Genomic DNA, 18,589 nt, shown 5'->3' with positions numbered 1-18,589 from the left:
GGTAGGAGAGCCCAGGGCATACAGAGTACTGGGTAGCAGGAACAGGGTAGGAGAGCCCATGGCATACATAGTACTGGGTAGCTGAACAGTGTAGGAGAGCCCAGGGCATACAGAGTACTGGGTAGCAGGAACAGGGTAGGAGATCCCAGGGCATACAGAGTACTGGGTAGCTACAGTAACAGGGTAGGAGAGCCCATGGCATACAGAGTACTGGGTAGCTACAGGAACAGGGTTGGAGAGCCCAGGGCATACAGAGTAATGGGTAGCAGGAACAGGGTAGGAGAGCCCAGGGCATACAGAGTACTGGGTAGCTACAGGAACAGGGTTGGAGAGCCATGGCATACAGAGTACTGGGTAGCTACAGGAACAGGGTTGGAGAGCCCAGGGCATACAGAGTAATGGGTAGCAGGAACAGGGTAGGAGAGCCCAGGGCATACAGAGTACTGGGTAGCTACAGGAACAGGGTTGGAGAGCCATGGCATACAGAGTACTGGGTAGCTACAGGAACAGGGTTGGAGAGCCCAGGGCATACAGAGTAATGGGTAGCAGGAACAGGGTAGGAGAGCCCAGGGCATACAGAGTACTGGGTTGCTGAAAAGGGTTGGAGAGCCCAGGGCATACAGAGTACTGGGTAGCTGAACGGGGTAGGAGAGCCCATGGCATACAGAGTACTGGGTAGCTACAGGAACAAGGTTGGAGAGCCCATGGTATACAGAGTACTGGGTAGCTGAACAGGGTTGGAGAGACCATGGCATACAGAGTACTGGGTAGCTGAACAGCGTTGGAGAGCACATGGTATACAGAGTACTGGGTAGCTACAGGAACAGTGTTGGAGAGCCCATGGTATACAGAGTACTGGGTAGCAGGAACTGGGTTGGAGAGCCCATGGCATACAGAGTGCTGGGTAGCAGGAACAGGGTTGGAGAGCCCAGGGCATACAGAGTACTGGGTAGCTACAGGAACAGGGTTGGAGAGCCCAGGGTATACAGAGTACTGGGTAGCTGAACAGGGTTGGAGAGACCATGGCATACAGAGTACTGGGTAGCAGGAACAGGGTTGGAGAGCACATGGTATACAGAGTACTGGGTAGCTGAACAGGGTTGGAGAGCACATGGTATACAGAGTACTGGGTAGCTACAGGAACAGTGTTGGAGAGCCCATGGTATACAGAGTACTGGGTAGCAGGAACAGGGTTGGAGAGCCCATGGCATACAGAGTACTGGTTAGCAGGAACATAGTTGGAGAGCCCATGACATACAGAGTACTGGGTACCTACAGGAACAGGGTTGGAGAGCCCAGGGCATACAGAGTACTGGGTAGCTGAACAGGGTTGGAGAGCCCAGGGCATACAGGGTACTGGGTAGCTATAGGAACAGCGTTGGAGAACCCATGGCATACAGAGTACTGGGTAGCAGAAACAGGGTTGGAGAGCCCAAGGCATACAGAGTAATGGGTAGCTGAACAGGGTTGGAGAGCCCAGGGCATACAGGGTACTGGGTAGCTACAGGAACAGCGTTGGAGAACCCATGGCATACAGAGTACTGGGTAGCAGAAACAGGGTAGGAGAGCCCAGGGCATACAGAGTAATGAGTTGCTGAACAGGGTTGGAGAGCCCAGGGCATACAGAGTACTGGGTAGCTGAACAGGGTAGGAGAGCCCATGGCATACAGAGTACTGGGTAGCAGGAACAGGGTTGGAGAGCCCATGACATACAGAGTACTGGGTAGCTGAACAGGGTTGGAGAGCCCATGGCATACAGTGTACTGGGTAGCTACAGGAACAGTGTTGGAGAGCCCATGGTATACAGAGTACTGGGTAGCTGAACAGGGTTGGAGAGCCCATTGCATACAGAGTACTGGGTAGCTGAACAGGGTTGGAGAGCCCATGGTATACAGAGTACTGGGTAGCTACAGGAACAAGGTTGGAGAGCCCAGGGCATACAGAGTACTGGGTAGCTACAGGAACAGGGTTGGAGAGCCCATGGTATACAGAGTACTGGGTAGCTGAACAGGGTTGGAGAGACCATGGCATACAGAGTACTGGGTAGCTGAACAGGGTTGGAGAGCACATGGTATACAGAGTACCGGGTAGCTACAGGAACAGTGTTGGAGAGCCCATGACATACAGAGTACTGGGTAGCTACAGGAACAGGGTTGGAGAGCCCAGGGCATACAGAAAACTGGGTAGCTGAACAGGGTTGGAGAGCCCAGGGCATACAGGGTACTGGGTAGCTACAGGAACAGCGTTGGAGAACCAATGGCATACAGAGTACTGGGTAGCAGGAACAGGGTAGGAGAGCCCAGGGCATACAGGGTACTGGGTTGCTGAACAGGGTTGGAGAGCCCAGGGTATACAGGGTACTGGGTAGCTACAGGAACAGTGTTGGAGAGCCCATGGTATACAGAGTACTGGGTAGCTGAACAGGGTTGGAGAGCCCATGGCATACAGAGTACTGGGTAGCTAAACAGGGTTGGAGAGCCCATGGTATACAGAGTACTGGGTAGCTACAGGAACAAGGTTGGAGAGCCCAGGGCATACGGAGTACTGGGTAGCTACAGGAACAGGCTTGGAGAGCCCATGGTATACTGAGTACTGGGTAGCTGAACAGGGTTGGAGAGACCATGGCATACAGAGTACTGGGTAGCTGAACAGGGTTGGAGAGCCCATGGCATACAGTGTACTGGGTAGCAGGAACAGGGTTGGAGAGCCCATGGCATACAGTGTACTGGGTAGCTACAGGAACAGTGTTGGAGAGCCCATGGTATACAGAGTACTGGGTAGCTGAACAGGGTTGGAGAGCCCATGGCATACAGTGTACTGGGTAGCTACAGGAACAGTGTTGGAGAGCCCATGACATACAGAGTACTGGGTAGCTACAGGAACAGGGTTGGAGAGCCCATGGTATACAGAGTGCTGGGTAGCTGAACAGGGTTGGAGAGACCATGGCATACAAAGTACTGGGTAGCTGAACAGGGTTGGAGAGCCCATGGCATACAGTGTACTGGGTAGCTACAGGAACAGTGTTGGAGAGCCCATGGTATACAGAGTACTGGGTAGCTGAACAGGGTTGGAGAGCCCATGGCATACAGTGTACTGGGTAGCTACAGGAACAGTGTTGGAGAGCCCATGGTATACAGAGTACTGGATAGCTGAACAGGGTTGGAGAGCCCATGACATACAGAGTACTGGGTAGCAGGAACAGGGTTGGAGAGACCATGGCATACAGAGTACTGGGTAGCTACAGGAACAGGGTTGGAGAGCCCATGACATACAGAGTACTGGGTAGCTACAGGAACAGGGTTGGATAGCCCATGGTATACTGAGTACTGGGTAGCTGAACAGGGTTGGAGAGACCATGGCATACAAAGTACTGGGTAGCTGAACAGGGTTGGAGAGCCCATGGCATACAGTGTACTGGGTAGCTACAGGAACAGTGTTGGAGAGCCCATGGTATACAGAGTACTGGGTAGCTGAACAGGGTTGGAGAGCCCATGGCATACAGTGTACTGGGTAGCTACAGGAACAGTGTTGGAGAGCCCATGGTATACAGAGTACTGGGTAGCTGAACAGGGTTGGAGAGCCCATTGCATACAGAGTACTGGGTAGCTGAAAAGGGTTGGAGAGCCCATGGTATACAGAGTACTGGGTAGCTACAGGAACAAGGTTGGAGAGCCCAGGTCATACAGAGTACTGGGTAGCTACAGGAACAGGGTTGGAGAGCCCAGGGCATACAGAGTACTGGGTAGCTGAACAGGGTTGGAGAGACCAGGGCATACAGGGTACTGGGTAGCTACAGGAACAGCGTTGGAGAACCCATGGCATACAGAGTACTGGGTAGCAGCAACAGGGTAGGAGAGCCCAGGGCATACAGGGTACTGGGTTGCTGAACAGGGTTGGAGAGCCCATGGTATACAGAGTACTGGGTAGCTGAACAGGGTTGGAGAGACCATGGCATACAGAGTACTTTGTAGATGAACAAGGTTTGCAGAGCCCATGGCATACAGTGTACTGGGTAGCTACAGGAACAGTGTTGGAGACCCCATGGTATACAGAGTACTGTGTAGGTGAACAGGGTTGGAGAGCCCATTGCATACAGAGTACTGGGTAGCTGAACAGGGTTGGAGAGCCCATGGTATACAGAGTACTGGGTAGCTACAGGAACAAGGTTGGAGAGCCCAGGGCATACAGAGTACTGGGTAGCTACAGGAACAGGGTTGGAGAGCCCATGGTATACAGAGGACTGGGTAGCTGAACAGGGTTGGAGAGACCATGGCATACAGAGTACTTTGTAGCTGAACAGGGTTGGAGAGCACATGGTATACAGAGTACTGGGTAGCTACAGGAACAGGGTTGGAGAGCCCATGGCATACAGAGTACTGGGTAGCAGGAACAGGGTTGGAGAGCCCATGACATACAGAGTACTGGGTAGCTACAGGAACAGGGTTGGAGAGCCCAGGGCATACAGAGTACTGGGTAGCTGAACAGGGTTGGAGAGCCCAGGGTATACAGGGTACTGGGTAGCTACAGGAACAGGGTTGGAGAGCCCAGGGCATACAGGGTACTGGGTAGCTACAGGAACAGCGTTGGAGAACCCATGGCATGCAGAGTACTGTGTAGCAGCAACAGGGTAGGAGAGCCCAGGGCATACAGGGTACTGGGTTGCTGAACAGGGTTGGAGAGCCCAGGGTATACAGGGTACTGGGTAGCTACAGGAACAGGGTTGGAGAGACCATGGCATACAGAGTACTGGGTAGCTGAACAGCATTGGAGAGCACATGGTATACAGAGTACTGGGTAGCTACAGGAACAGTGTTGGAGAGCCCATGGTATACAGAGTACTGGGTAGCAGGAACAGGGTTGGAGAGCCCATGGCATACAGAGTGCTGGGTAGCAGGAAAAGGGTTGGAGAGCCCATGACATACAGAGTACTGGGTAGCTGAACAGGGTAGCAGAGCCCAGCCCTAAATATATCATGTAGGACTAAATATATTATGTGTGGCTCAGTCGGTAGACCATGGCGCTTGCAACGCCAAGCGTCGTGGGTTCGATTCCCGCTGGGGACACCCATATGTAAAAAAGTAGTGGCCCCAGCCGACTTGTAAGTCGCTTTGGACAAAAGCGTCTGCTAAATGTGATATATTTATATCATGTAGGACTAAATATATCATGTAGGACTAAATATATCATGTAGGACTATTCTGTCATATAGGACTAAATATAGAATATAGGACTAAATCTAGGACAGACAATTTTGACATGTGGTATACAGGCTTGTTGGAAAACTGACTTGGAATGGATGGAATTGTGGCATCCTATGACGGTGCCACGTTGAAAGTCACTGAGCTCTTCAGTAAGGCCATTCTACTGCCACGTTGAAAGTCACCGAGCTCTTCAGTAAGGCCATTCTACTGCCACGTTGAAAGTCACTGAGCTCTTCAGTAAGGCCATTCTACTGCCACGTTGAAAGTCCTTGAGCTCTTCAGTAAAGCCATTCTACTGCCACGTTGAAAGTCACTGAGCTCTTCAATAAGGCCATTCTACTGCCAAGTTTAAAATCACTGAGCTCTTCAGTAAGGCCGTCTACTGCCAATGTTTCCTATGGAGATTGCATTGCTGTGTGTTTTTTGCCCATGTAGTGTATGTATATACTGTAAATGCTGTATACATATATACACATCTTACTATTGAGAGTTAGAATTGTAGAATACACAAGGTGTGAGTTCAACATTGGGTTCTGCGTCAGCGGTTTCTCTATTGTTATGTCAGTCACTGACAGTCACTCGATTAGCCATGTTACCATGTTACCATATTAGCCATGTCAGCCATGTTACCATGTTACCATGTTACATTACATTACATTTAAGTCATGTTAAATGTAGCCATGTCAGCCATGTTAGCCATGTCAGCCATGTTACCATGTTAGTCATGTTAGCCATGTTACCATGTTACCATGTCAGCCATTTTAGCCATATTTCCATGCTAGCCATGTTACCATGTTAGCCATGTTACCATGTTACCATGTTAGCCATGTTACCATGTTACCATGTTAGCCACGTTACCATGTTAGCCATGTCAGCCATTTTAGCCATGTTACCATGTTACCATGTCAGCCATGTTACCATGTTACCATGTTAGCCATATCAGCCATGTTAGCCATGTTACCATGTTAGCCATGTCAGCCATGTTAGCCATGTCAGCCATGTTACCATGTTAGTCATGTTAGCCATGTTACCATGTTACCATGTCAGCCATTTTAGCCATATTTCCATGCTAGCCATGTTACCATGTTAGCCATGTTACCATGTTACCATGTTAGCCATGTTACCATGTTACCATGTTAGCCACGTTACCATGTTAGCCATGTCAGCCATTTTAGCCATGTTACCATGTTACCATGTCAGCCATGTTACCATGTTACCATGTTAGCCATATCAGCCATGTTAGCCATGTTACCATGTTAGCCATGTCAGCCATGTTAGCCACGTCAGCCATGTTACCATGTTAGCCATGTTACCATGTTAGCCATGTTACCATGTTAGCCATGTTAGCCATGTCAGCCATGTCAGCCATGTCAGCTGACCTCCAGGGGCTTTGACCTCCAGAGGGCCCTGACCTCCAGGGGGCCCTGACCTCCAGGGGGCCTTGACCTCCAGGGGGCCTTGACCTCCAGGGGCCTTGACCTCCAGGTGGCCCTGACCTCCAGGGGCCTTGACTGCCAGGGGCCTTGACCTCCAGGGGCCCTGACTTCCAGGTGGCCTTGACCTCCAGGGGCCTTGACCTCCAGGGGGCCCTTACCTCCAGGGGGCCTTGACCTCCAGGTGGCCCTGACCTCCAGGGCGCCTTGAGCTCCAGGGGCCTTGACCTCCAGGGGCCTTGACCTCCAGGGGCCCTGACCTCCTGGGGTTCTTGACCTCCAGGGGCCCTGACCTCCAGGGGGCCCCCATTGATTTTGTTAGACAGTCTTATTCAGATATCATATTAACATGGCATAAGTCATGACAACATCTGTAGAATTGCAGGAAATTAGCTTTAAACTGCAAAAAGTGCTGTCTTTCATCGCAAAATGAAATGAATGAAATGTGTTATAAATTTGAAACATTTCCTCTCCGCCCCTTATCTCTACCCCGCCCCTTATCTCTACTCCGCCCCTTATCTCTTCTCCGCCCCTTGTCTCTACTCCGCCCCTTATCTCCGCCCCTTATCTCTATCCCGCCCCTTATCTCTACTCCGGCCCTTATCTCTTCTCCGCCCCTTATCTCTACTCCGCCCCGTATCTCCGCCCCTTATCTCTACCCCGCCCCTTATCTCTACTCCGCCCCTTATCTCTACTCCGCCCCGTATCTCCGCCCCTTATCTCTACCCCGCCCCTTATCTCTACTCCGCCCCTTATCTCTTCTCCACCCCTTATCTCTACTCCGCCCCTTATCTCCGCCCCTTATCTCTACTCCGCCCCTTATTTCTACTCCAGGGCAAAATGTGTTGAAATGCAGAAAACTTGCTTTGAAACTGCAACATTTTTCTCTCTGCTGTCAAGAGGGGGGGACCCACTAAAAAAACAAATTTCACTTCGGCCTCGAAAAGTCTAGGCTAGGCCCTGATCCCATAATAACCACTGTCTTTGTGTTCCTCTGGTTGTTTCAGTGAAGAAGCAGGACGGAGCGGCCGCCATGGAGATGCAGCCTCTGAAGAGCGCCGAGGGAGGAGAGATGGAGGAGAAGAAGAAGGCAAACGTCTCCAAGAAGGAGAAGTCTGTCCTCCAGGGAAACTGACCAAGCTGGCTGTTCAGATCGGCAAAGCAGGTACGGCAGATCAATCAATATGATATACTCCCTTCCATCTCATATAGAGCCTGGACCTCCCTTCCATCTCATATAGGGCCTGGACCTCCCTTCCATCTCATATAGAGCCTGGACCTCCCTTCCATCTCGTATCGAGCCTGGACCTCCCTTCCATCTCATATAGGGCCTGGACCTCCCTTCCATCTCATATAGAGCCTGGACCTCCCTTCCATCTCGTATAGGGCCTGGACCTCCCTTCCATCTCGTATAGGGCCTGGACCTCCCTTCCATCTCGTATAGGGCCTGGACCTCCCTTCCATCTCGTATAGGGCCTGGACCTCCCTTCCATCTCATATAGGGCCTGGACCTCCCTTCCATCTCGTATAGTGTCTGGACCTCCCTTCCATCTCATATAGGGCCTGGACCTCCCTTCCATCTCGTATAGGGCCTGGACCTCCCTTCCATCTCATATAGAGCCTGGACCTCCCTTCCATCTCATATAGGGCCTGGACCTCCCTTCCATCTCGTATAGGGCCTGGACCTCCCTTCCATCTCGTATAGAGCCTGGACCTCCCTTCCATCTCATATAGAGCCTGGACCTCCCTTCCATCTCATATAGGGCCTGGACCTCCCTTCCATCTCATATAGAGCCTGGACCTCCCTTCCATCTCATATGGGGCCTGGACCTCCCTTCCATCTCATATAGAGCCTGGACCTCCCTTCCATCTCATAACTCACTTCCATCTCATATAGGGCCTGTACCTCCCTTCCATCTCATATAGAGCCTGGACCTCCCTTCCATCTCATATAGGGCCTGGACCTCCCTTCCATCTCATATAAGGCCTGGACCTCCCTTCCATCTCATATAGGGCCTGGACCTCCCTTCCATCTCGTATAGGGTCTGGACCTCCCTTCCATCTCATATAGGGCCTGGACCTCCCTTCCATCTCATATAGTGCCTGGACCTCCCTTCCATCTCATAACTCCCTTCCATCTCATATAGGGCCTGGACCTCCCTTCCATCTCATATAGGGCCTGTACCTCCCTTCCATCTCATATAGGGCCTGGACCTCCCTTCCATCTCATATAGAGCCTGGACCTCCCTTCCATCTCATAACTCCCTTCCATCTCATATAGGGCCTGGACCTCCCTTCCATCTCGTATAGGGCCTGGACCTCCCTTCCATCTCATATAGGGCCTGGACCTCCCTTCCATCTCATATAGTGCCTGGACCTCCCTTCCATCTCATATAGGGCCTGGACCTCCCTTCCATCTCATATAGAGCCTGGACCTCCCTTCCATCTCATATAGAGCCTGGACCTCCCTTCCATCTCATATAGAGCCTGGACCTCCCTTCCATCTCATATAGGGCCTGGACCTCCCTTCCATCTCATATAGGGCCTGGACCTCCCTTCCATCTCATATAGGGCCTGGTTCTCCCTTCCATCTCATAACTCACTTCCATCTCATATAGGGCCTGTACCTCCCTTCCATCTCATATAGAGCCTGGACCTCCCTTCCATCTCATAACTCACTTCCATCTCATATAGGGCCTGTACCTCCCTTCCATCTCATATAGAGCCTGGACCTCCCTTCCATCTCATATAGAGCCTGGACCTCCCTTCCATCTCATAACTCACTTCCATCTCATATAGGGCCTGTACCTCCCTTCCATCTCATATAGAGCCTGGACCTCCCTTCCATCTCATATAGGGCCTGGACCTCCCTTCCATCTCATATAAGGCCTGGACCTCCCTTCCATCTCATATAGGGCCTGGACCTCCCTTCCATCTCGTATAGGGTCTGGACCTCCCTTCCATCTCATATAGGGCCTGGACCTCCCTTCCATCTCATATAGTGCCTGGACCTCCCTTCCATCTCATAACTCCCTTCCATCTCATATAGGGCCTGGACCTCCCTTCCATCTCATATAGGGCCTGTACCTCCCTTCCATCTCATATAGAGCCTGGACCTCCCTTCCATCTCATATAAGGCCTGGACCTCCCTTCCATCTCATATAGGGCCTGGACCTCCCTTCCATCTCGTATAGGGTCTGGACCTCCCTTCCATCTCATATAGGGCCTGGACCTCCTTCCATCTCATATAGTGCCTGGACCTCCCTTCCATCTCATAACTCCCTTCCATCTCATATAGGGCCTGGACCTCCCTTCCATCTCATATAGGGCCTGTACCTCCCTTCCATCTCATATAGGGCCTGGACCTCCCTTCCATCTCATATAGAGCCTGGACCTCCCTTCCATCTCATAACTCCCTTCCATCTCATATAGGGCCTGGACCTCCCTTCCATCTCGTATAGGGCCTGGACCTCCCTTCCATCTCGTATAGGGCCTGGACCTCCCTTCCATCTCATATAGGGCCTGGACCTCCCTTCCATCTCATATAGGGCCTGGACCTCCCTTCCATCTCATATAGGGCCTGGAGCTCCCTTCCATCTCATATAGGGCCTGGAGCTCCCTTCCATCTCATATAGGGCCTGGACCTCCCTTCCATCTCATATAGGCCCTGGACCTCCCTTCCTTCTCATATAGGGCCTGGACCTCCCTTCCATCTCATATAGGGCCTGGACCTCCCTTCCATCTCATATAGAGCCTGGACCTCCCTTCCATCTCATATAGGGCCTGGACCTCCCTTCCATCTCGTATAGGGCCTGGACCTCCCTTCCATCTCGTATAGGGCCTGGACCTCCCTTCCATCTTATATAGGGCCTGGACCTCCCTTCCATCTCATATAGGGCCTGGACCTCCCTTCCATCTCGTATAGGGTCTGGACCTCCCTTCCATCTCATATAGGGCCTGGACCTCCCTTCCATCTCGTATAGGGCCTGGACCTCCCTTCCATCTCGTATAGGGCCTGGACCTCCCTTCCATCTCATATAGGGCCTGGACCTCCCTTCCATCTCATATAGAGCCTGGACCTCCTTCCCATCTCATATAGGGCCTGGACCTCCCTTCCATCTCATATAGTGCCTAGAACTATATGCAAGTGAACAGGTTTCAGACCTGGTTTCAAAAAAACAAATAAAACAACACCTCACGGCACAGCGCCTCTCCCCCATGTGACCTACTGGTTATGTGTATGTACTGACACGTGTAACTAACACATACACACACTACATGTTACTGTTTTTAAACGTATGTAAATTGTGAACTATTTAGTCTGTAATGTATTTTGGTTATGTGTCAGACCCCAGTAAAACTAGCTGCCACCATTGTCGTCGGCTAATGGGGATCCTAATGAATCTTATCAAAATACAATCAGAATCAGAATACAATGGAGTAGAATAAAGTAGAATAGAATAAAGTAGAGTAGAGTACTGTAGAATAGAGTACTGTAGTTTAGAGTAGAATAGAGCACAGTACAGTACAGTAGAATATAATAATGTAGAATATAGTAGAGTAGAACAGAATAGAATATAACTAAGAAGGGTAAAGTAGAATGGAGTAGAACAGAATATAATAAAGTAGAGTAGAGTACTGTAGAATAGAGTACTGTAGTTTAGAGTAGAATAGAGCACAGTACAGTACAGTAGAATATAATAATGTAGAATATAGTAGAGTAGAACAGAATAGAATATAACTAAGAAGGGTAAAGTAGAATGGAGTAGAACAGAATATAATAAAGTAGAGTAGAGAATTGTAGAATAGAGTACTGTAGTTTAGAGTAGAATAGAGCACAGTACAGTGCAGTAGAATATAATAAAGTAGAATATAGTAGAGTAGAACAGAATAGAATATAACTCAGAAGGGTAAAGTAGAATGGAGTAGAACAGAATATAAAAAGTAGAGTAGAGTATTGTAAAAATACAGTACTGTAGAATAGAGTACAGTAGAATAGAGTACAGTAGAATGGAGTACAGTAGAATGGAGTACAGTAGAATGGAGTACAGTAGAATGGAGTACAGTAGAATGGAGTACAGTAGAGCAGAGTACAGTAGAGCAGAGTACAGTACAGTAGAATATAATAAAGTAGAGTAGAACAAAATAGAATATAACGAAGAAGAGTAGAGTAGAATGGAGTAGATTAACTTTCTCCTTGTCCATCCAGGTCTGGTGATGTCAGCCATTACAGTGATCATCCTGGTGCTGTACTTTGCTGTGGACAACTTTGTCCTGCAGAAGAGGCCGTGGCTGACGGAGTGTACCCCCATCTATGTCCAGTACTTTGTCAAGTTCTTCATCATCGGTGTCACCGTACTGGTGGTGGCTGTACCCGAGGGGCTGCCCCTGGCTGTCACCATCTCCCTGGCCTACTCTGTCAAGGTGACACATTTTCTGCCTTTTGTTTAATATTTTATCTCTGGCCAATTAGAAGTGTCAAAGGATTGGAATCGTGACAATGATTTAAAAAACTTACTAGAACTTAATTGGAATCTAATGTTCTGGGAATGATCCCAGTAAACCGGGAACATTCCCAGAACATTAGATTCCAATTAAGTTCTAGTAAGTTTTTTTTTTATTTAATGTTAGGATGATAACATCCCAAAGGAATGTTTTTGATAAAAATCATTGTAATTTATCAAAAATGTTTTAGATTAATAAATATCCTTGGAATGTTCTCCTGACAGTCACTATAATGTTGTGCACAACATCTGTACCAGCCACCACAGAACAATACCCAAAAGTTAATGTTTATATAAAACATGTGCCTGATGTTCAAGAACGTTCATGTAATGATTTGAATCTGTTCTTTAAAGGTTCCCAGAATGTTCCATTAGGTTGTGGGAACGTTGTGTGTACATCAGAAAAGATATGTTCCCAAAATTCCAAAACTGTCCAGTTGTGCGGATGATTCTACAGTGTTTCTTTTAGTGTGCAACAAAATATTCACCTGATGTTACCAGAATGTTCTCAGAACACATTTTGTCTGTTCTTTAGTTTGCCAGAATGTTTCATTAAGTTGTGGGAACATTGTGGGGACATGACAGGATATATGTTCTCAAAAAACTGAAACTGTCCACTTGTGCTGACATTCAGATAATGTTTCCATCAGGGTGCACAAAACAATCCTTTGATGTTGCAAGAATGTTGACAAAACATCATTTTTTCCCCATTAGATTGTGGGGACATGACAAGAGATCAAATCAAATCAAATGTATTTATATAGCCCTTCGTACATCAGCTGATATCTCAAAGCGCTGTACAGAAACCCAGCCTAAAACCCCAAACAGCAAGCAATGCAGGTGTAGAAGCACGGTGGCTAGGAAAACTCACTAGAAAGGTCAGAACCTAGGAAGAAACCAGGCTATGAGGGTGGCCAGTCCTCTTCTGGCTCTGCCGGGTGGAGATTATAAACTTAGAGAGGAACCAGGCTATGAGGGATGGCTAGTCCTCTTCTGGCTGTGCCGGGTGGAGATTATAAACCGAGAGGAACCAGGCTATGTGGGGTGGCTAGTCCTCTTCTGGCTGTGCCGGGTGGAGAGGAACCAGGCTATGAGGGGTGGCTAGTCCTCTTCTGGCTGTGCCGGGTGGAGAGGAACCAGGCTATGTGGGGTGGCCAGTCCTCTTCTGGCTGTGCCGGGTGGAGAGGAACCAGGCTATGTGGGGTGGCCAGTCCTCTTCTGGCTGTGCCGGGTGGAGAGGAACCAGGCTATGAGGGGTGGCCAGTCCTCTTCTGGCTGTGCCGGGTGGAGAGGAAGCAAGCTATGAGGGTTGGCCAGTCCTCTTCTGGCTGTGCCGGGGAGAGATTATAAACCTAGAGAGGAAACAGGCTATGAGGGGTGGCCAGTCCTCTTCTGGCTGTGCCGGGTGGAGATTTTAAACCGAGAGAGGAACCAGGCTATTTTTGGTGGCTAGTCCTCTTCTTGCTGTGCCAGGTGGAGATTATAAACCTAGAGAGGAACCAGGCTATGAGGGGTGGCCAGTCCTCTTCTGGCTGTGCATGGTGGAGAGGAACCAGGCTATGAGCGGTGGCCAGTCCTCTTCTGGCTGTGCCGGGTGGAGAGGAACCAGGCTATGAGTGGTGGCTAGTCCTCTTCTGGCTGTGCCGGATGGAGAGGAACCAGGCTATGAGGGGTGGCCAGGCCTCTTCTGGCTGTGTCGGGTGGAGAGGAACCAGGCTATGAGGGGTGGCTAGTCCTCTTCTGGCTGTGCTGGGTGGAGAGGAACCAGGCTATGAGGGGTGGCCAGGCCTCTTCTGGCTGTGCCAGGTAGAGAGGAACCAGGCTATGAGGGGTGGGCAGTCCTCTTCTGGCTGTGCCGGGTGGAGAAGAACCAGGCTTTGAGGGGTGGCTTGTCCCTCTTCTGGCTGTGCCGGGTGGAGAGGAACCAGGCTATGAGGGGTGGCTTGTCCTCTTCTGGCTGTGCCGGGTGGAGATTATAACAGAACATGAGTTAGGATAGGTTCCCAAACACAAAATATGCTCAGATGTGATGACATTCATATATGTACATTGCTCTCTGCGCTTTTAACGGACCTCTGAGACTATCACAGTGCAGGTGCATTTATACGGAGACTTGATTACACACAGGTGGATTGTATTTATCATCATTAGTCATTTAGGTCAACATTGGATCATTCAGAGATCCTCACTGAACTTCTGGAGAGAGTTTGTTGCACTGAAAGTAAAGGGGCTGAATAATTTTGCACGCCCAATTTTTCAGTTTTTGATTTGTTAAAAAAGTTTGAAATATCCAATAAATGTCGTTCCACTTCATGATTGTGTCCCACTTGTTGTTGATTCTTCACAAAAAAATACAGTTTTATATCTTCATGTTTGAAGCCTGAAATGTGGCAAAAGGTCGCAAAGTTCAAGTGGGCCGAATACTTTCGCAAGGCACTGTATATGTACATTGTAGAATTGTTGTGAAGACTTCACAACAATGAATAACACATATGGAATCATGTAGTAACCAGAAAAGTGTAAAACTAATCAAAGCATATTTTATATAGCCACTCTTTGTATTGATGACAGCTTTGCACAATATTCGCATTCTCTCAACCAGCTTCAGGGATATACTGGGTTTTTCACCAACACTTCTGGGCCCATATTTACAAGGTATCTTAGACTATGAGTGCTGATCTAGGACCACCTTTTCTGTTCAGATCATGAAAAATAAGACAGGGGGATCATGTCAAGCGTCTCAAAGTAGGAAATACACAGTTTTAGCTAATCATTCAAGGGGTTTTCTTCATTTTTACAATTTGTTTTCTACATTGTAGAATAATAGTGAAGACATCAAAACTATAAAATAACACATATGGATTCATGTAGTAACCAAAAAAGTGTAAAACTAGTCAAAATATATTTTATATAGCCACTCTTTGCATTGATGAGGGCTTTGCACAATCTTGGCATTCTCTCAACAAGCTTCACTGCTTTTCCAACAGTCTTGAATGAGATCCCACATACGCTGAGCATTTGTTGGCTGCTTTTTCTTCACTCTGTGTTCTAACTCATGCCAAACCATCTCAATTGGGTTGATGTCAGGGGATTGCGAAGGCCAGCTCATCTAATGCAGCACTCCATCACTCTCCTTCTTGGTAAAATAGACCTTATACAGCCTTGAGGTGTGTTGGGTCATTGTCCTGTTGAACAACAACTGATTGTCCCACTAAGCCCAAACCAAATGGGATGGTGTATCGCTGCAGAATGCTGTGGTACCATGCTGGTTAATTGTGCCTTGAAATCTAAATAAATCACAGACAGTGTCACCAGTAAAGCACCCCCACACCATCACACGTCCTCCTCCATGCTTCACGGTGGGAAAAACACATGTGGAGATCATCCATTCACCAACACCACGTCACACAAAGACACGGTGGTTGGAGCCAAAAATCTCATATTTGGACTCATCAGACCAAAGGACAGATTTTCTCCGGTCTGATGTCCATTGCTCATGTTTCTTGGCCCGAGGAAATCTCTTATTTTTATTGGTATCCTTTTAGTAGTGGTTTCTTGCATTTATTTGGGCTGCAATTTCTGAGGCTGGTAACTCTAATGAACTGATCCTCCGCATCAGAGGTAACTCTGGGTCTTCCTTTCCTGTAGTAGTCCTCATGGGAGCCAGTTAACTCTAATGAACTGATCCTCTGCAGCAGAGGTAACTCTGGGTCTTCCTTTCCTGTAGTAGTCCTCATGGGAGCCAGTTTCATCATAACACTTGATGGTTTTTTGCGACTGCACTTGAAGAAACTTTCAAAGTTATTGAAATTTTCCGTATTGACTGACCTTCATGTCTTAAAGTAATGATGGACTGTCATTTCTCTTTGCTTATTTGAGCTGTTCTTTCCATAATATGTACTGGGTTTTTTACCAAGTAGGGCTATCTTCTGTATACCCCCCTACTGTACCTTGTCACAACACAACTGATTCGCTGAAACGCATTAAGAAGGAAAGAAATTCCAGAAATGAACTTTTAAGAACGCAGATATGTTAATTGAAATGCAATCCAGGTAACTACGTCATGAAGCTGGTTGAGAGAATGCCAAGCGTGTGCAAAGCTGTCATCAAGGCAAAGAGTGGCTATGTGAAGAATATATAATATATTTTGATTTGTTTAACACTTTTTTGGGTTACTACTTGATGTCATACAGTATGTGTTATTTCATAGTGTTGATGTCTTCACTATTATTCTACAATGAAGAAAATAGTGAAAATAAAGACAAACCGTTGAATGAGTAGTAGTCTGCAAACAAAAAGTAGTTGTTCTAAAACTTTTGACCGTATATTTGTATATTGGGTGCATTTTAAAAAAAGTTGTACATTTTTACACAATGTAAAATTCTGCATTTTCTGATTGGATGTATTACATCTGGACATCCTCTCTTTTTAGACATTTTTATCTGAGCCTCAATTTTAAATGTATTTAATGAAACATGGTTATAGAATGTTTTATTTATTTATTTTTATTTATTTATAGTTCAGTATTCAAATGCCGTTAAATCTGGAGGGAAACGTTATGGGGATGAATTCCAATCTGTTTTTTTTAAATAATATTAGTTATAACTTAAATATATATATATATATTGTTTTAAATGTTCTTGAAATGTTCTGAGAAACCTCAAAGACAAGGTAAAATGTATATTGTTGTAAACATCAAATGAATATTCTATTAAACCTAAAACAAATATGCTATGAACATCATTAAAACAGACATGTCATTCTTACAACATTAAGGGAATGCTTTGTGCTACTTAAACAGTGTAGGAATTCCCTCATAACTGAGCATATTTTGTGTTTTGGAAACCTTCCTCTGGTAATGTACCCACACTTTTCCCCACAACCTAATTAAATGTTCTGGGAACCTTTAAAGACCTCAGAAACGTTGTTCTGCCAAAACTCTTGCAACATCAATGTATGTTTTGTGCACCTTGATACAAACATGATGTGAATGTCAGCTAAACAGTTTTAGTGTTTTAAGAACATATCTCTTGTCATACCCACGCAACGTTCCCAACAACTTAATTCATCATTCTGCGAACCTTTAAAGAACAGACTAAATGTGTTCTGAGAACGTTCTTTGTAACATCAGATTAATGTTTTTGCACCCTAAAAGCAACATTGTAGAATCATACCTACAACTGGAATGTTTTTTGGTATTTTGGGAGAATAACTTTTGTGATGTCCCCACAATGTTCCCACCAGATTGTTCCCACATCCTAATGAAACATTCTGGGAACCTTTAAAATAATTATTAAATCACAATTATTAAATGTGATTAAATGTGTTCTAGGAACGTTCTTGAAACATCAGGCAAATGTTGTATACAAACACTCTATAATCATCATCACAAACTGGACAGTATTTATTAATATATTAATAATGAATTATATATTAATTAGACCTTTATTATATATATATATATATATATATATATATATTAATTAAACACATGTTCTGGAAACCTTGTGGGATACTTCCTCATCGGGGCATTTTATTTAGTAATCCAAGAATCTGTAGCTATGTATCCAAATATGCAACATAGTTCAACACATCATTTTAAAATGTTTTCTGGGTTCTAGTTAGTATCTTTTCTGTTGAGGTTGTTGTGAAGCTGATATTTCCTCAACAGAAAATGATGAAAGATAATAACCTAGTTCGCCACCTGGATGCGTGTGAGACGATGGGGAACGCCACGGCCATCTGCTCCGACAAGACCGGCACTCTGACCACCAACCGCATGACTGCAGTGGCGTGCTACGTTGGAGACGTCCACTATAAGGAGATACCAGCCCCCGGAGCGCTGACTGCCAAGTCTCTGGACATACTGGTCAATGCCATCTCCCTCAACAGCGCCTACACCACCAAGATACTGGTGAGATACAACACACACACTGCAGTAACACTGCCGTGATACTGGTAAAATATACAATGAAACTAGTACTACTTAATACAGCCTGCTCCTATACCAAGTTACTGGTAAGATCAATGTTTTCCACTAGTGCCGGCTGTCGGTTATACAGTCGATTACAGACTCATTTTCAGCTGCTTTTTTACATTTAAAGATGGTGTATGCAGAAATCGCTCCACCATTTCCTGGTTGTTACAATTCTAATAGTTTGCCTAATTTCAGTTTACAGTATGTGTCAAAACAAGTGCTGAGAATCATTGTACCATCTAAACTGTTTGGAAATATATTTTCCATAACCAAGGATATTGTATTTTTTTCTGTTTGAAGCTGGTGGACAAAACCAAAAGTAAAAAAAAAAAAACGCAAAAACTAAACTTGAGAACGGGAAGCATAGAAGTAGCGCATACATAACATATCTACAGCATTTTAGACTTGCCTTCAATTAGAATGACAGATCTATAAGACACATTTCTACGTGAATTCAGTGGGTCACTCCAAAAA

General features: G+C 46.8%; 1 pseudogene; it reads left to right on the top strand.

The window, feature by feature from the left end:
• The window catches only part of LOC135540434 (plasma membrane calcium-transporting ATPase 2-like), a 239,611-nt pseudogene that overhangs the window by 128,437 nt on the left and 92,585 nt on the right, over positions 1–18,589 (top strand).

Source organism: Oncorhynchus masou, chromosome 5, assembly GCF_036934945.1.
Source record: "Oncorhynchus masou masou isolate Uvic2021 chromosome 5, UVic_Omas_1.1, whole genome shotgun sequence".
In the NCBI taxonomy this organism is placed as follows: Eukaryota; Metazoa; Chordata; class Actinopteri; order Salmoniformes; family Salmonidae; genus Oncorhynchus; species Oncorhynchus masou.
Note: the sequence above shows the minus strand (reverse complement) of the source record. Positions and strands in the feature narration are given on the sequence as shown.